Source organism: Grammomys surdaster, unplaced genomic scaffold, assembly GCF_004785775.1.
Source record: "Grammomys surdaster isolate TR1022 unplaced genomic scaffold, NIH_TR_1.0 226, whole genome shotgun sequence".
Taxonomy (NCBI): domain Eukaryota; kingdom Metazoa; phylum Chordata; class Mammalia; order Rodentia; family Muridae; genus Grammomys; species Grammomys surdaster.
Genome location: NW_021604671.1, coordinates 580,862 through 600,204, shown reverse-complemented (window position 1 = coordinate 600,204; position 19,343 = coordinate 580,862). Strand labels below are relative to the sequence as shown.

Here is a 19,343-nt window from a genome sequence, read left to right as displayed (position 1 = left end):
ATGCACTTCATCTTTGATAGATGGACATGTCAGAATACTGTTCAGAAGTTAAAGAGTAATGTTGTTTTAAAAGCTGAACAAGAGCCTTAATACTAACCTTTAACAAAACTTTACTAAAGGATGATTTCAGTGAAGAGAAAACTTTTATATACTTTGATGAGCAATACTTCAGCTCATATTTTGTTGTCAACAAAACACCTGTTAAGAATGCTTGCTTTGATGTACATTGGAATAGTCAGTCTCCTGAAGGGGTGTTCTGATCTTTTCTTTTAATTTCAGAGAACACAGTACTTAATAGGCAAAGCGTATAATGCAATGGCTCTAGTCTTATTTTATTTTTAGAAATTATGTCGAAAAATGTATGTGACATCACTTTATAGATTGACACTATATAATTCAACAAATTAAAAAGAAATTTTAACGGCAAAATATTAGATATAATTCTGTCCTTATAATGAGGAAGTATTTTTCAGGATATAAATCCAGAATATAAAATAGGATTGAAGTTAGACTTTCCCTAACTTTAAAATTTTTCTTTGCTAATATCACCAGCACAATATCCTAGTTTTAGCTGTAACCTAAGATTATTCATGATCTCTTTTTCTCATCCTAAGTATTCAATTACTCGCTGGCAATTATTATGTGGCCTTCTTGGCTTACTACAATATTAGATTAATATAGATTTCTTATGCCAAATTAGCGGAAATCACCGTTGCCCACAACAGCAATTCACTCTTCTCTTAGTCATATTTGTGTTACAGAGGCTTTAATATTTTAAACTTGGATGTACTGTGTCATGGAGCACATGGAGTTTGTATCTGAAACCCGTAAAGTACATTGGAGCCTTTCTCAGGAGTCTAATTCAGTTAGGCTTAAATGAGAGTCTTTATAGTGACTGCTATTCTTCTGCTGTCATACCAACCAGAAAGATTTAAAGATTTGCGTTTCCTTGTCTGTGGATCAACTACAGGTGACAAGGAAAGACAAGAGGTACTCAGAGCTGTCCAAGGTATTTGGCTTCTGAGAAGTTAATCATTATAAAAATGCATTTCTCTGTATCCATGTAATTGGTTTGTCTCCATTTCTGAAAGTTAGAATTATATTGCTATTAGGGGAAAAAACCTAATGGATATAGCAGTTTTTCAGATAATGTAGCAATCTAATGTATAACTAAATTTAAAACGTCAGAAACAGTTTAAACTTTCATATAGTACTCAACTAGTACTCCTGTTTGCATCTTTGAACTATTTAAGTGGAAATAAGCAAAATTCACAACTACCAGATGTAGAATTCCACGCCATCCTCATGAAAGCCTAATGAGGACAGTCTCTGTGGCACACAGCAGTGTGGACAAACAGATCACAAAATGCAACTCACAGGAATTTATTGCTCTTAAAATTATTTCTTATCCTTATGTGACCTTCCATGTCTGCTATAGAAATCCAAAAGATCATAATTGTTTGATATGAAATGCAAAAGAATAGTTAAGTTGAAAGTTTAACATCATGAAATTCAAAATCCCAAGTGGTATATAAACATTAAAAGAAACTTTGGACTGCTAATCCTAGGAAATGAGTTTTATGGATTGAATTCAACAAGGCTTCAGAAATGGTTCCATCTGCTGCCTAGCAGCTGGTGAAAGGATAAATTTAATTCATTAATTCATTTGGAAAAAAGGATCCAAGTAGTAAAGACTTCATTGCTCATAATACATATAGGTGGAAACACTGAGATGTGGTTCTGTTGCCATTGCAGATAATGAGTGTCTTCTCTTTTTGGTAAAGGTCTTCATGATTGAGTCAATACATGTTGATTTTTATGACAATAGCCAATTATTTTGAATTAGTTCAATGCTGTAAAACACTCAGGGAAGTTAAAAGTCTCAGTTTTCAATCTAGGGAAATATGGGTAATTGAAAGAGAAGCTTTCTCATATTGTATATGTGTCTATGGGAGACAGTATGTGTGTCTCTACCTACCGTATGTACACAAGCATTTAGGTTTAAACATAAATGTGCCATTGAGTAACTCAATTCAGTAGCATTTATATTAGGTAGACATCCTGTCCTATTTGCAGAAATGTCCAAAAAAATTTAATGTTTAACATAGATTATATCTTAGATTCAAAATTTGTATCTACTCAAATGTTTGATGATCAGATAACACACCTTTTTTCACCCACTTTCTCCTTGTAACGTAACTTGTCCAGTCTTTCCAATCATATTCAGCAGCTTGATTTAAAAGATTAGAAAGTTGTACCTGAAGTCCTTTCCTGTCTCTCTCTGTGACATTAATCATTTTGGCATAAGTGTTAGAAGTCTGAAGACACAGATATACTATTGAATGTGTTATATAGGATACAGTGGTGTTGTTCTATAAAAATGTTTTGATGCCAGGTTTCTCAAATCATGTTCAATCAGCATGTTCAGGTATTGGAAAGTTTGTGTGGTTTATGTTTAAACTGCGATCGCTTGAACAGATTTTCTTAACTGCTAACATTTTAATAAGAGCCACGTTTCCCTTAGATACAACTCACCTTTTCTGGCAAGGTAAATACTTCCTGGTTGCCAGTTAATTGATCGGTGATAGAGATAAGAGTGTCCCCACGACCAAGGCTGTTTCAGTAACCAGTGTACATTTTAGCTATTTTTTTTCCTGGTTGATGATTTCGGGAATGATGCTTAGCCTTCTAACGAGATGCACAGCTCACGGTGGTGTATATGCTGGGTTTACTATAAAGGTTCTGTGTGTACCCTGTGGGCTGGGTTAAGAATCAGGGTTTATGTATTTACTTGTACTGTTGTATTGTTTAGACAGCTTTGGTTTAGTTTTGATCTTTTTTTTTTTTCTTTTTGCCTTTGAGGCTCTTCCACAGTGTCAGCTGCTGACTGATAGTAGGAAAACTGCCTCATGGTGTGAATGAAAGGGACCTAGCGGTTGGTAAACAGAGATAAGGAATAAATAGAGCACAGGCAAAAGGAGATAGTTCTGTGGGGGCCCAGATTGCTGCCAGTCTGTTCAGGGGAGATGCGGAGCCTGTCCTTTTCCCAGATTAAATTAGTGTGCGAAATCTCCAGTGACCTCCTCCCCTTCTCCCCACACTCTTCAGCCAAGCTGAACAGCCTCTGCTGTAAAGTATTCATTTTACCCAGGGACACATGGACAATAGAGCTTTCCCTGATACTTATGGACAGCTGTCGTCATTCAGAAGGCTCTCAGCATTTCATTTTTCATAGGAGTTAAAAGGGTTTTTACCTTGGAAGCAAAAGGGGCAGGATCACAACTTTGCCAGTTCTGAGGCTGTTTGGGCAAGGGGTCTGACTGAGGCCAGAGTGAGCTGTGAGCAGGAAGAATCTGCACAGAGAACTGATTTGTTTGTTTGTTGTTGTTGCTGTTGTTGTTGTGCTTAATATGATTAAGTTAAGATAGAAATTAAATTTCAACTCTGGGTTCCTTATTAGGAGAAAATACCTTTGATTCTGAAAGTTTCATAAAATTAAGGTCATCATTGCAAAATAGACAATTTGTATCCACCTGGTCTACTTTCATTTTGCCTAAATATACATGCATTTTATTACCTTTGAATAAGCACGGGTAAATATTAAGTCTGTAAGATACCTTGGTAGTCCCATACTTTTTATTTTTTTAGTGATTTACTGCAAATATATTCAGCATTTGACTGATTAAATAGACCTTCGGCAACCTTGAGGGTCACTGTGTAGAGTATGTACATAGAAAATGCATCAGCCCATTGTACCCTGGCAGCTAATGAGATTGGTCGTTAAGTAAATGACACAAAGCCTACAAAAAAAAAAAGCGTACAGCTCACTAGAGTATCACAGAGTGTCCCCGCACACCACACAACGACACAAACACTGGACTAACCTAGCCCACCCTGCTTTATTCTACATCACTGCTTCCCTGATGTCAGCGTGAGAAGCAGAACAAAGGCTAGGAGGCAGCGGTAAGTCAGCCTGGCAATTAAGCCCTAGGGAGAAAGTGGAACAAATCTCATCCTAACCGTGGGGACGAAAGTCCGTTTCTAGACAAGTGGGTCCAGATGAAGGGATTTTGCTGTTACCTCTAGAAATACTGCCTCAGTGGTCAGTGTTCTGATTGTGTTGTTGTTGTTGTTGTATTGTTTTGCTGTCTCACAAAAGTTTGTGAATCTCAGAAGTCCAGTACATCCCAAATGGCAAGTGAACATAATATGAGAGGTGGGTATTTGTTGAACAAGAGGGGTGTTAACGAATAGCTACTGTTCAGGTGTGTGTCTAGATTTGAAAACTTTCAAATGGATGAGGCAACTTTAATTTTAGTTTGTCCTCCTGCTTGTAAAGCATAAAGGAAACCCAGGGCATGAATGTAACTGGTGAAGTTCATTCTTAATGTGATAAAATTGTTCAAACCCTTAATGTGTATTTAATATCATGTATAGGGTAGTCAGTGTCTTAAAAATGAATCAATCAATCAAACACAGCAAAACAAAAAAATAAAAGCTCCTCTTTTGGCCAGATATTTTCATTTTCTCAAATCTTGAATTAAAAATTACTATAATATGTGGTATTGGTTGGGAACAGCAATCATTTGCTTGCTATAGTTGGAAGGGGAAAAAATCAAAGCTATCTGACACGGAAGCAGCACTTGCTTACTCTTTCTTTGAAAAAAAATGCATTTGCAGTATTAAAGTGTAACATTGCAGGATCCTTTTAGAGAAATATGGCAGCAGAGAGTTGCCAGGAAGTCGGATTTGCCTTTCTGAAATGTCTGTCTGATTTAGATATTGATATTCTGAGGATGTTTAGTTCAACAGAGGATGATTTTGTTACAAGACATTCAGGTAAATTAAATATTTTATTCTAAGAGCTATCAGCTTAGTAAGTTGCCAATGGCATGATCAACTCTTGATGATCTCATAGAAAACATTTTAAAAGTATTGTTAACATAGTGTTGTATTTGTAAACAGATGTATTCATGATATCAGTGTCAGGATTCACGTTTTAAAGGCAGTGCATTGAATATTAGACTGGTATCATACTCATCTGTTCATGAATTAAAATGACATCGGTTTGCTAAGTTACAGTCCTTGCACTGAAAATTTGTTATTTGTATAGGGATATAGGGATGCTTTGGTTATTAATAATCATTAATAATCATGAGAGATTCATAACATAGGTTCATAATAGGATCTGAGAGATCAGAGGTTACATGTCTCCTTTTATTTTTGTCTTGAAGAACTTTTTCTGTTACAAATGTGTCCTCAGCTTCCATTTTATTTATATAATTTAAGACTAATACATGTTTGTGCATAGTATATATTGTATACTGCAATTCTGACTTTTTTCAAAGTAGCCAGAATTTGAAGGAAGGACATTTTATGACAAGGATTAATGTTGTCTTATTGATTTCAAGTGAAACATGTGCTTTTATTTAGCGAACTTGAAAAATTATAAATGTCATTTCTTCAACATGCCTTTTATGTGACTGGAATGATAGAAAATGGAAAGCCATCTGAAAATGGCCACACTTGCTTCCTAGAAATTCTAGTGTGGGGCAGAGCTATGCAAGTAGTTCTCTCTCACAAGCACTTACGTACCTCACATCGTTCTCAGTGCTGAACATTGTTAATCTGAATCACCTGCGTCATCATTTCTTTTTCCAAGTTGCTAATGCTTGTCCTGTTAAAACAAGAGTGCACGTTTCAGAAAGCATACAGGCCTTTGGTAACATAATTGTTTCACCCCCATCCTGACTGGTGCAACAAAGCATGACAAACTTGACTGAAGACTCTAAGTTGCTTCTCTGCGGATAAGACTAAATAGATTTACTTAACATAAATGTAATTTTTATTATTCAAAGCAAATTATGACTGTGCTCTAATTAAAACCAGAGGCCATAAGTCATTACTGTTAGTTTATGTGAACTTATTTCTACCAGTGTTGTATCTGATGTGCGTGTGTGTCTCCTAGGAACTACTGTTAGTGTTGGATGACTCCATTCTTTAAAAAAAGTTAGAGTTTGATTTGTGCTGAGAAAAAGAAACTTCATTTTAACCAACTTTTACTTCATCTATCTAGTTAATAAATGAGGCTTAAAATTGTTCGGTTGAAAGATTTAAGCATATACTCTAAGCAGTATAGGGTCTTTATTACAGCCAGGAATCCACTAAGAGAAAGAACCAACATTTCCTAGAGAAAGGGCAGCTGTTACATACCATCACATCAGAATTGTGGATTTGAACCCCAGGTCTTCAGTGTGTGCTGCTGGCTATGTTTTAACTTTTCAAACCTCAGTTTCTTGGTCTGTTTAATGGGGATCAGTACCGTAGTCGAAAATAAATGTGATGTGAAAACTAAACAGGATGAGGTGTGTTGTACCCCTGGTGGATCATGCTTGCAGTTTTGAATTTGTGCTTAAGGCTCACAAAGCAAATAAATGCTACACGAAGCCACATTACAGTTAATGTTTCTCACTCCCACGGTGTAGAAACTGGTCCTCTCTTCACTTTCAGAGGCCCCAGTCCTATGAGATTCATTGAAGGACTGTGTCAATTCCATTTTATGTGGCTGGCTGCTCAGACCAATCTAAGGTAATGTGTTCAGACTGCTAAGTGTATGTCAACTATGTGCGGCCAAATTGACTTTTTGTACAGTTGTTTAGTAACTTTCAAAAGAGCATATTAGAATTCTAGATTGTATTTCAACATAAACTTCCTGTAAGAAATATTTACTGACATTTAAATGCATAGTGAAACATCTTGAATTTAAATAATTATAGCTAAGTTTGTTAACTCTAAAGATAATAGTTTAATCTTATTCTTAATGTTTTTATCAATAAATTTAATTTCTTGTACCATTGGGATTTATTTAGTTTTTGGCTTACCTTGTTTCATTTCATTTAACCCTTAAATTAAGTATACATTTTCTTTCTTCATGCTATAATTATTGAAAAGTACTTTATTTTACTTTGTATCTATATGATACTTGAGACTCACATATTGTCGAGTATTTTATAATAACAGATAAAATTACATATTAGTAACTTGTAATAGATACTAGATTGCATTACAATATTTGAATGTTGTTTTGTCAAATGTTGCAACAAATCAATGAGTTTTTCAAGATAAATAAATAAAGTTTTTGTTTTAAGGAGAATGTTGTTGCTAAGGATTTTTTTCCAATTCCAAATATCCTGTGTCTATGGGAGAGTTTTCTGATTTCATATAGCCTGTGCCTATAGGAGAATATTGTTGATTCACAAAAAATACTATAAAAAGTAATGTCTTAAATTTTTTAGTTATTATACTTTATATATAGTTAAATATAATAATAAAATAGTTAATAAATATAGTTAAATAAATAATAAAGTTTATAAACTGGGGTATTTTAGTTTATTTGATTGATAATATATAAATACAGAGTTGCTAGAGATATATGTCCATGTTTGCTAAAACCTCTTTAATATACTTCTAGTTTTCTGATGAGAAATATGTTCATTGATACTAGTCCAATGAGAGTCTGCATCTGTAAATTCCATGAAGAACATGGACATTACAATTTGATAAACACAATATATGAATTTTGTCTCAAATTTTCTAGACCCTCTTAAAAATCTAAACTTACAGAGTTTAATTTAATTTCCTAAGTTGTAAGGTTTTCGTCATGTAGAAAGCATGGCTAAATGCTGGTTTGGAAAACCTACCTTTTAGGTTTTTTTTTTAGATGTGTCATATACATGCTTTTTGAGTGAATTAATGCTTGGCCTGAGCAAAACTTAGCTTCCATTGCTTACAGTATGATGTAGAACCAGACAAAAAAGAAATGGTTAATTGCTTAAAAGGAATAAACAGAATTTTCCTTCCTAGAATATAAAGAGAATATGAAAACACCAAAAGAAGAACTGTGCTTTTGAAAAGCTGATTTGTAAATGACCATCAGTTGGAAAGACACACTGCTTGCTTTTGTGGTAGATTTGGTATGAATTAGAATGAAAGTATTTACCTCTTTTACATTTTCCTCCTCCAAATATCAAACAGTTGTGGAGAATTAGTCTTAACATTTCTATTCTGAGGGGTAAAAAAGAGGTGCCCTCAGGAAGACTGAAGCTGACGATGAGACTGCTCCAGATAAGGGACACGAATTTGAGCACACAACCTGCAACACACAGAGCCCTTGGTGCTTTTGTGTGGGTGAAAGATACCAGTGTCTCCCAAAAGGGTTAAGGAAATGCATTCTGTTGCATCTGCTTACTAAATCCCTTCCTTTAGCAGAAATTCAAATTTTGTAAAGATTATTCGTTTTATTGATGCATATAATTATAATCACAAGCCATCTGCTGATTTGGCAGGCATGGTTAAAATTCTCCAACTCTCATAACCTTTCAAGTACAGTGCCCTTGGGACTCTATTTCACTTTTATATTTTGGAAAACATGTAGGGACAAATAAGGGCGGTCATCTGCAGAATGTCAGACCTGGGGAAATGCAGGAATGGGGATTGAGTTGCATTGGTGGCTCTTATCAATGGTAGGAGAAGTTATTTCCACCTCACCCCCTTTTTTCTGACTTCATGAAAGATGATCCTAGTTTATATGATGAATTTTGGAATTTTTTCCCCAGGGATTAAAGCTATTTCATTACCCTCCCAAAAGGCAGGTTTCAAGCCTAGCCCAAAAGAACATGCCAGCAATCCTTCCAGACATTTCTTATATTGATCTTAACAGATACATTCAGTATATTTCACCTAGTCTTTCTAAACTATGAAGTGTTTGCTTTTATTTTTCTCTAAATATTCAGTTAAATAACCTTACAGCCTAAGATTTGAAGTTGTAAAATAGCTTACACATTTTGATGGCAGTCATTTCGTTGAAAGACTACATTTAGTATTTTAGCTATGTTGCTTTTGTATGAAATTGTGCACTGGTCAGATTTCCCACAGCAGGAATCTTATGTGACTCTTTTCTGCAACTATAAACATTTGGAGCTTGGGGAGTGTCCATGCCTGAATCCCTTACTTCTGTGGGAATATTCCTTTCATAATCTGACTTTATAAGCCTTAATACCTCAGTGGTATGACTCTGTATACAGACAGATCTGAGCAGTGTGAGCCTGCTTTAGGGAACTTGGAGAAGCCACTGGAGTCCAGGACTTGGCTTCATCAGATAGCAGGAGCATGCATATACACAGCCAGTATGTTTCTCGGTTTCTCTTACCACACCCCATGCAATCATCCAGAGAATTATTTTCTAGAATTTTGAGAAAAAGGAAGAGAATTTCTAATACTAACGTTGCACAAATCAAGTTTTTTATGGTGATGTGAAGTATTCAACTTGACTATACTTAACAAGAATAATCATCCCCATCTACCAGATGCTTGCTTTAAGCCAACTTCTGTTTTAAGTTCTTTAATGGATGGTTTTATTTATTATTCAGAATAATCATGTCTGTTTTTACCGGTGAAACAATGGAGACTGATTCATGAGAGTGTTTCTCATGTGACCAGAGGGATGAAAACTTGAGCCTATGCTCTTAATCTTTCTCTGTGCTCTTAATCTTTCTCTGTGTGGCATGGTCTCTGAAACAGAGCATCAGAACAAAGCCAGTGTCAGCAGTGTAATTGTCAGATGATTCTGGGTCCCAGGTACATCTGGGTTCAATTATAGTTAAATATCATTAAGACACTGAATGAATGTGATAGAATGACCTGACAGACTAGTATTTTTTTTTCCTTATCATCAACATCTATCACTTTAAAGGTGACCTCTGGAGTCCCTTTGGTCTCACAAATTCTGTAACTTTGAATTTTTTATAATTAAAACATGAATTTAAAAAATAATTTAAAGATAACATATGTACTCATGATACCGTTCAGATAGAGATTTACTGTGCCAATTAACCCTGATAGCAGAAATAGCCTGTCTAAGAACCACTGAACTCTAGGGCCAACCTAAATAGTAAATTAAGACTTAAACATTTGGTTTCACACTGAAAAGTCTCAGCTCTGTGATTAAAAACACAAACACTCAGAAGCATCTGATAATTGAATTACAACTTTGTATATTTTGAAAGTAATAATATCATGCTGACATAAATCTAACAAGTACTTTACATCTATAAATTTTCACAACTACCATACATGTCACCAGTCAACAGCACAAAGTCAGTTCTCCTCCCCCACCTGGAGGTCAGAAGCCGCACTTCTAAAGGGCCAGGCACTGCTGCAAGGGCGGAAGCCCGCTGAGGCCAGGTGTTGTGACCCTGTGAAGGGACATACAGCTGAGTGTGTTCTCTGCTTTCAAGTGTTTTCTATTGGCTGTCGTTAAGCTTCACTTGAAAGAAATAATGCTTGAAAGTCTATATTTACTACAGGCTACGACATGGTTAGACACATCACAGTCTGTGCTTTTGGTACTAATCTCAATTAGCTGGTAATTGTTAAAATAATCATATATTTTCCTTAAATTATTACAGAATTAACCTGAAGGTAATTTTTAATCTTTGCCAATGCCATATGAAAATTATAAGAACAAATAAAAAGCAATTAATAAGGTTTAACCAAAATCTTTTATATGATAAACTATCTTTAAAGTATTTGATCTTCTTATTTACTAGCAGAGAAACTCAGAACATTACTAAGAACGGCTGAAGTGTTTGTTAAGAGAAGAAATAATTTCAGAATAAATTGTTCCAATTTCAGTATTGTAAATCTTCTTAGGTCGATGCCCATCAAGTGCCCCAGGGTTCAAATACACTATTTCAATTGGATAAGATTTTAAGTAATTTGATTGAATTATTTACTATAATGCCCAGGGAGAGATGTGACAGTGTAAATACCAAGGTAAAATGTTGCTTAGATTTTATATATAATTGGTTGACTATGAAATATTTGTGTGCCTGGGTTTCTAAAGTGTAGAGAATGAACAGAAGCCTGGGTACATGACTCTAAGCACGCATGAGTCAGCATAGGACAAAGTAATATAAACAGATCACTACTCACATCAAAGTAGGTTTGTTAAAACAGGTTGTGGCCAGGTGCAGTTCCACTCAAACTCTCAGCCTTCAAATGAAGGACCCAGGAGTATCCTGTTCTACCCAGCCTTCAAAAGATGAAGCAGCAGCCTAAATAGCAGATGGCTATGGGCAGAGGCCATGCTCTTGCTTAGAGATGGCATCATGAAAGATCTTGTAGAGAGTGCATTTAAGCAACATTGAATCTATACATTCAACAGACTCATTAGAATCTGCTGTATTAAACTCACTTGTTAAGCAGTGAGGATAGTAGATGAGGATTCACAGATATGTAGTAAGTGAAGGTTAAGTAGCACCAGTCAGTCTTGACCAATGCAATGCTGTCTGCACAATTTTGTTGACCCAGTATGAAATTCAAGTCTCCAGCTGTGAGCATCTTTAGCATGCCAGCTTTTATTGCTTACTACATTTATAGAATGAGATTAAAATTAAAGCGTCTACCTAATGAGAGAGTCAAAGAGACCTAGAAGAGCTTGTGAACGTCCTCTGTAAAGTAAGCTATCATAAAAGATGGAGACAGTTAGGTGGCTTAAAGGAAAGTGGATAATGTTCCTTCAACTGCAGCCATCTGCAGAAATGGGTAGCAAAATGATGAGACTGGCTTCTCTCCAGAGTTGATATCTGTGGAGGAAAGTGACCAGAGAGGACCTAGATCCTAGCAGGCAGCAGACTATGACTCTTCTTCAAAATATCTCACCTCATACTTTTGTTTGGTATCAGAGACAAAACAAAAGCTTTGGTAGTTTTCTCTTCATGATTAACATCCCTTCTAATCTATCTCCTTGTGCCCTGTTTATGTGCCGTTTACAAGCTGGCTTCTGTGGTCCGTACCTCAGTTTAAATAAGGTTAACCACATCTTATCATGCCTTTTAAGAATGCAAACTTTTAAAATGGTCTGTATAGCTTTAAACAGATAAATAGATGGGATCTAATTCATATAGTATGCACTGTACTCATTTATAGTGACATGGGTAGCCTTTAGTTTGTGCTAAGTTGCACATGTATCATCAGTGATCATTTTAGAACATTTTTTATTTTTCCCAAAAGCCTGCTGTCCTTCTTACTCAGCATCCTTCCAAACCTTTTCTTACAGTTCTACATAGCCAGGAATCTATTCCGTATGTCTGCAGAGATATCTGAACATTTCATGTAACTGAAATCACACCATTTGTGAGTTTTATGTGTGACTTCTTTTATTCACCAATCTTACCAATATTTTCAAGGCTTGTCTTGATTTCAGCACATATCAGTATTTTACTTACTTTTATTGGCAAATAAAAGTGATCCCAGTGATTAAATGCACTACTTCCCTATTTCATTCATTAAATAACAGCATCTTGGATTGTGTCTATGCATTGGATATTGTGAATTATGCTGCTAAGAACACTCCAGTATAATTTGCATGGATATGTGGTTTTATTCTCATGTATGTAGCTCATAGTTATATTGCAGAATTGAAAGTTACTCTGTGCTTGCCTATTTGAGATAATTCTAGGTATTCTTGGACCATTTTACATTCTTACCAGCAATGTACAAACTTATTCACATTCTTGCTAGCACTTCTTTCTTTCTCTTTGATTTTTTTTAATCCACGTGAGTGTAAAGTGACATCTATTTTTTGTTTTCAAGTTGTATTTTCTCTGCGGCTAATGATGGTGAGTATCACTTTGTGTCTGTTGTGTCACGAGAATATTATTTTTGGGGAAATGTTTGTGCAGTTCTTTTCTCCATTAAAAAGTTTAGATGCACTTCCAAACATTTTTTTATTATAACTATTACATCTTAATTGAACATCATGACATTTCTAAGCACACACGCTTCCTTGATTATTCATATTTTCACTCTTTCTTGCCCTCCTTTGATCAATTTTAATTGGGCTAATTTTGTTATTGGGTTGTAATCATTTACAATATATTATAGATACATGGAATGCAGATGTTTATACACTGACACATGGATCTCACTCCATGTCATATCTCTCTGACTCTGTCTTTCTCTTTCACTGTGTGTAAACGTGTGTGTGTATGTGTCAGCACAGAGAGTATGTTTGATCGTGTGTATGTAGCCTATAGGTCCAGATGAAAACTTGGGTACCATTCCTCAGGTACCATCAACCTTAATCTTGAAACAGGGTCTCTTGCAGACCTGATGCTCAACATGCAGGCTAGCACAGATATTCTTCCTGCTTCAACTTTGCCAGCATTGGGATAACAAACACTCTGCTGTCTGTCTGTCTGTCTGTCTGTCTGTCTGTTTTAAAACAGGGATTCTAGAGTTTGGTTTCAAGACCACGTACTTGAAAAGCAAACAGTTTACTGCTGAGCCATCTCCCCATCATTTACACATGTGGTTCTTTACTCTCTCAAATCAATAAAGCTTGATTTGATTCCTTGATTTAAGCAGATCTTACCATCTAACTGACATTTTTCTATAGTACTTATTACTTCCTTTAATCTGGGCTATGTGTTAATTTACTCTTGCTTTGGATTTTACCCCTCAGTGGGAACATAATTTCAGTGCTTTTCATTCCTGTGTCTCTATCATCCATCTCACAATGCTAAAGACTGTCAGAGTGGTGAGCCTGGATCTTGGAGCAAGAGGCCAATCCCAGTAGTTCTGAGATGCTGACTGACTAGTCAAATTTGTAGATTTTCTGTGTTACAGTTTCACTTCATTGGTGAAAATAATGACTAATTTCTGATTGCTATCACTGGGTATGTAGAATAAATATGCACAGTGCATTTATATCAAGCTCTAAGACAAAGTAACAACAATTGGTAAATATTTTAAAATGTGTCTTAATTGAATTTCCCTGCTACGTTCATATCCATTTTCTGTTTAGATTGTTAGTTTGTAAGGTAAGAAGTTTCATTCTGACTTTTCTGGACATGCACAATAATGCACTTTGATCATATTTATGTCCTCTTTTACTTTCTATGTCCTTCCTCCTTTTTTTTTCTCGTTAGTGTCTCCAGTCTGTCTCCTGTTCTCTTTAAAAACAACTCCAAAGGTATAAAGGCTCTTATCAACACTGTGGAAACCGGGAGCACACACCTGTGGACTCTACTCAGGAACTGTCCTCCTTGGTCCTGGAGTCCACTGTGTGTACACTACATCATGGTTCTGTGCGCTGTATAGCTCACATAGTATTCACTGGTCTAGAACAAGTTCCTGTTATTATCTGACATGAAACATGAAAGATTTAAGAGCATTTCAGAGACCATGGAGTACATGTACCAGAATCAGATCTCATGTCAGGCTCCTTGCTGTAGGCAAAACAAAACAAAACAAAACAAAACAACAACAACAACAAAAAACCTTCATTCTAATTCTTCTGTCCCAAGCCAGGGTTTATAGAATCCAGTCATTGTAAAGCAACCCCCAGCTCACATTCCAAGTCTTCTCCTGCATACTGGTTTTGTGAATCCTACTCCAATTCCAGCATGCTATTTACTACTGGTTTTCTTATGTCCCATCCAAGCTATAGCTGTTCTCATTGAACCATACAAGTTTGCCTTCCCTGAGTGACCCTATCCTGGGTCTGGGACTTGATAAAAGACAGGTAGGTGATAGATTTCAAGTGCTTCTTAGCCAGAAAAATCCAGTATGAAGAATGGTAACACCAGGAAAGCTTTCTATAAGAACCCTTACAGTATAGTGAGTTCATTTACCATAAACTGAACAGTGTCAATTTCTAAAGAATTTGGTCCACTGTCTGAGTTATCATTCATGTATAAGACTGAAAGCCACCATTATCTCATTTGGAATCATTGTTCTGAAGTAAGTCCATTTGTGTGATTAGGTAAAAAAAAGTTGGCTTTTTATACTGTCCTTTTATTTTACACCTTGTTTTTCTAGAAGTACCCAGTTTAGTTTTCTGAAGCATTCAAACATGTAGTCCCTCTTCCAGTTTAATAAGATTCGCCTAAGAGTGACAGTCCTTAAGAGCTACTGCTTTCTCCCCTATCCAAGCTGCCAGTTTTGTGTAATAAAAAGTATAGTAGTGTTATGCATACTTTTTATATTTTTGTTCTCATCTTTGTGTGAGAGAGTGATGCATGTGTGTACATATGTTGAAGGGGACACTCATCCATGCATGCATGTATTAAAGTCAGAGGTTGAGATCGGGTGTCTTCCTCTTTCACCCTCTTCTTTTTATTTCAGTTTTTTGTTTCTTTTGAGACAGTGTCTCTTACTGAACCTATGTTGGTTAGTATGACCAGCAAGCAAGCCTCCAAGATCTGCCTGTCTCTGCCTCTACAAGTCTTAGATGACAGGTACATGTGACTGAACCAACCTTGTACATAAGTGCAGGGGATCTAAACTCAGAGACATTAACCAGGCTCTGCTTTTGCTTATCTGTAAAGTGGATATCAGTTTATTTATAAACCATGCATGATATTCTTTGCCACCTAGGTATAGTGGCTCATTATCTATTATTCCAACATTTCAGAGTTCAAGACAGAAAAATTGTTATAAGTTTGAGGCCAGTGTCCCAGGACAGTCTGTGATAAGCAGTGAGATGTCTCAAAAACAAAATAAGCAAAAACTAAAAAGATTCTCTTTCATTTCTAGATATAGTATCAACAGACAAGATAATCAAGTTTAATTATGAGTAAATTCATCACATTATCTAGTCTGAATGTATAACTTTATGTTCACCACTTTTGCTGCATGCTTTGGGAATCTGTTTCATCTGTAAATATTTAATTTGTTGATTTAATATATTATTTTTCAAAAATACATACCACAGAGGTAGTGACTTTATTCTGGAGTCCCCTTATCTTAATAATCTGATTGATTGGTCCTCATTCAGATGATATCACTCTAGCTGAACACTTGCTCCTGGAGAGGAGGTAGACTCACTCATCCTTGATCACAGGAGATTCCAGTCTAAAAGAGCAGGTGGGGCTGGGAGAGGGCAGGTGAGGTTTTTCACAGGGACACAGAGCTATGGGTAAGATGGGGAAAAGGAAGAGTTACAGAGATGAAAGGAAACCTCTCTAGCCAACTACAGTAAGGTGTTATTTTCATGACCATTCTTGCCAACTTCGTAAACTAATCATATAGATTAGGTCTTTAAGAGAAGAGATTCCATAGTTTGGAGGCATTTTACTTCTGTATATGTATTTGCAGAACTTTCATGTGATAGAAAACCAAGAAGAATTAAAGACATAGAGTCAAACAGCTGAATATTGGTTATGTTGGAGATGGGACAGAAGGGGAGGTGTCCAAAGGTCCAATAGAGTAGATGAATAATTGATAAATATTGGGACTGGTATAGATTAGGTTAATTAGGTTGATTTGATAATTAAACTTTATACCCATAATGTGTATAATTCTCATTTATCAATACATAATAAAATACACATTTTTTAAAGAAATGAAAAAGGTCAGATCCCATCAGTATGTATGAGCACAAAGAATGCTGATTTGGCAAAAGTCCATTGGTTGTTGATGCGATTGGATAAATGATAGAACCAGCATGAATTGAGCTGGTCTCTGACCTCCTAGCCACTACATGAAGCAGCAAGCCTGGAGATTCAAATGACCACATTTGTATAATCAGATTCATTATAACTCTTAAAATCTATATAAGGAGGGATGTCAGTTAGGATTCCTATGCACTTTCCGCCCATGGTATTGTTTATCTGCCTTCAGAATTTTTAGAACTATGAAGAAACATTACATAAATTATATTTTAAGGTCAGGGTTTCCATAGGCCTAAAGAATTTTTTTCTTGCACCTCCTTTTCAGAAAAAGATAACATGGCCAAAATCTGTCCATGTGTGTTTTCTCTCAAACTTTACATTTGTACTTCTGAGACCTAGTTTTTTATTTGTTTGTTTATCAAACCAGTCAGGTTGTTCTAAGTCATCAATAAGTGAATCTAATACCTGCATCTCAAAGATCTTTATTTGATCGTCTTTTTGATTTGTATGACAGGATTATCTTCCCTAGCAGAGAGGCAGCAGAGCCTATAAGCATGCCATTTGCAGAGGACTTGATCTTTGACTGGCTTCTCTTCTACAGGAGAATAGTTGCTATAAGAAGATTTTGATATCTAAGTCGATGACTTACCTAAATAATGCAATTCTATGCCCAGAACATTAGTTACACAGATATTAAGTGAATTCCTTGTGACGCTATTGTCCTTATATTTATATGAGATTGACATTCTCTATTTTTCTATGGTACAACAGTACCAAATAACTCAGAAATGATATTGATACCTTTCCATTATCATGTGTTTACTGAACCTGCATACATGGGTCCCTGTTCTCTGAGCTCATTGAAGTGCTGATATAGAAGTTCATGTCCAGGGAAATCTTCCCTGTCCTGGGGAGATAAGTGCTAAAGCTTTTGCTTTGGCTTTAGTGATGGTCTACTGTTTTGAGAGCCACTCTCCATTTCCTTAATAAAACACACCAGGAAGATATTTCACTCTAATGTATCTTATCACTCTCCTCTTTCTAACAGTGTTTCAGAATGCTATGGTCAGGGCTCTGACACTATGCTGTCTACATGAAGGGAAATCAAATATTTTTTTTTAATTAAAAACAAATTTTCTCACCCTCCAAGAAGTCTCTAGTATAATGTGTCCTTCAAACCAGTGGTAATCAATACAGAACACCTCTGATGTGAGCGTGTATCAGAAATATACTGTGCCATTTAGGAGAATATACTACGCTGCTAATACTGAATGTCTCAAAGAATTTGTATCATTGCTTGAGGTTTTAACTTGTCTTTATTTTATAATTTGTAATTAATTTATTCACATATTTTATTCACTTTTCTGAAAATTTAAATATTTTGAGAAATCTTCTATTTGTAATTTGTGTGCTTATATTTGATAATCACACCTGTAATGAAGCACATAATTACTATGTCTTTCTTGATCTGAATAGCTTCATCTGAAGGTAAGAGCAAGTTCAATAATTTATAAAGTGTTCTTCAAGATGTGCTTCAGTGTTGGGACAGAACATTCAGTTTATATCTATTCGTTTCTATCATGATGTATTAGTGCTAGAGCAAACTAATGGCTCTGAAATAAAGTAGACACGCTTGTCTGTTCCATGTGGGCATTTGTTAGCTTTTGAGTTTGGAGACTTTTGTGTATCTTTAATAATGAATAGTTAAGGCTGTGGTTCACGAAGTGCAGTCTCCAATGATCAGCATTATCAGTATCCAAGAAGTTGTTAGAAGTACAGATTCTCAGTTCAGGTCCCCCCTCTGTAACTGGCATCAGTCCTCTGGCCTGAATCAAGCCTCTGCAGAACTCTGATGCAGGCTAATGATTAAGAACTACTTACGCTCCTGTTCCAGTTGTTTGGAATTCACATGAAGACCAAGCTGAACAGCTGTTACGTATGTGCGGGGAGGCCTAGGTCCAACTTGTGTATGTTTTTTGGTTGGTGGTTCAGTCTCTGAAACCCCCAAAGGTCCAAATTAGTTGATTCTGTTGGTCTTCCTGTGGAGTTACTGTATGTGAGATATGTTCTTCTAGCTGGGCTGCCCTGTCTGCCTTCAGTGGGAAAGGAAGTGCCTAGCCTCAGAGACTTGAAGTGCCTGGGTGTTGGGATAGCCAGGGGGCCCCCATCCACTCAGAAGAGAAGGGGATGGGGAATGGGGAAGGATTGTGGGAGGGATGACAGAGAGGGGAACAGTAATTAGGATGGAAAGTGAATAAGTAAAAACAATACTGTTTCATTTATTTTTTTTTTTTAAAAAAAAAAAAACCACTGCTTCGTTACTTTGCTATCAGTGAAGCCTATGGACTAACAAGGAGCACTTGGGACTTTGTGAGCACTATATAATGTCAAGCCAGACCTTGCAGTGTCCACACAAGACCCCGCCTATTAGCAAAATCTGTAGGTGGTCTCTGTGTATATGAAAGTTTAAGAGTTTCGGAGTTCGAGCCTGAAAGTTTCCAGTAGAAGAGGATCTTTTATTCAGAGGCAATTGGAGTATGTTTAAATAGAGCTCTATGCTACTTTACTGTTTGGCTAGCCCCTCAGCTACCTCTGGATTAAAAAGGCAAAAGAACTTTATAACTTTTTTCACTACACTGCTCAAATTACATAAGGGCTTGCTGTGTCAATATCATATGATGGAAAGAGAACAGTTATTTGGATAAAAGATCTGTAATATAGGTAGTAAGTAATCTATAGGCTGTAGGAATATGTATACCTAGATTTACATGCATATGTATGTGCATGGTGCGTGTGTATGTGTTCTGTCTAGGGATGATATAGTATCCAACAATGTTCTTGACACAGACATAATTTTCAGGTCTCTTAATTTTTTAATTTACATTG

The 19,343-nt window shown here is 36.0% G+C and overlaps 1 protein-coding gene across 5 annotated transcripts in view; it reads left to right on the top strand.

Annotated features, from left to right (window-relative positions):
- The window catches only part of St18 (ST18 C2H2C-type zinc finger transcription factor), a 314,859-nt gene that overhangs the window by 194,460 nt on the left and 101,056 nt on the right, over window positions 1–19,343 (top strand). For 2 of the 5 annotated variants that reach the window (XM_028773407.1, XM_028773406.1), the window contains one exon: window positions 6,511–6,588. The exons of the other annotated variants lie outside the window; for them this stretch is intronic. The gene's annotated coding sequence lies outside the window, so the exon portion shown is untranslated. The remainder of the gene's footprint in view (window positions 1–6,510; window positions 6,589–19,343) is intronic. 5 annotated transcript variants of the gene reach the window in all.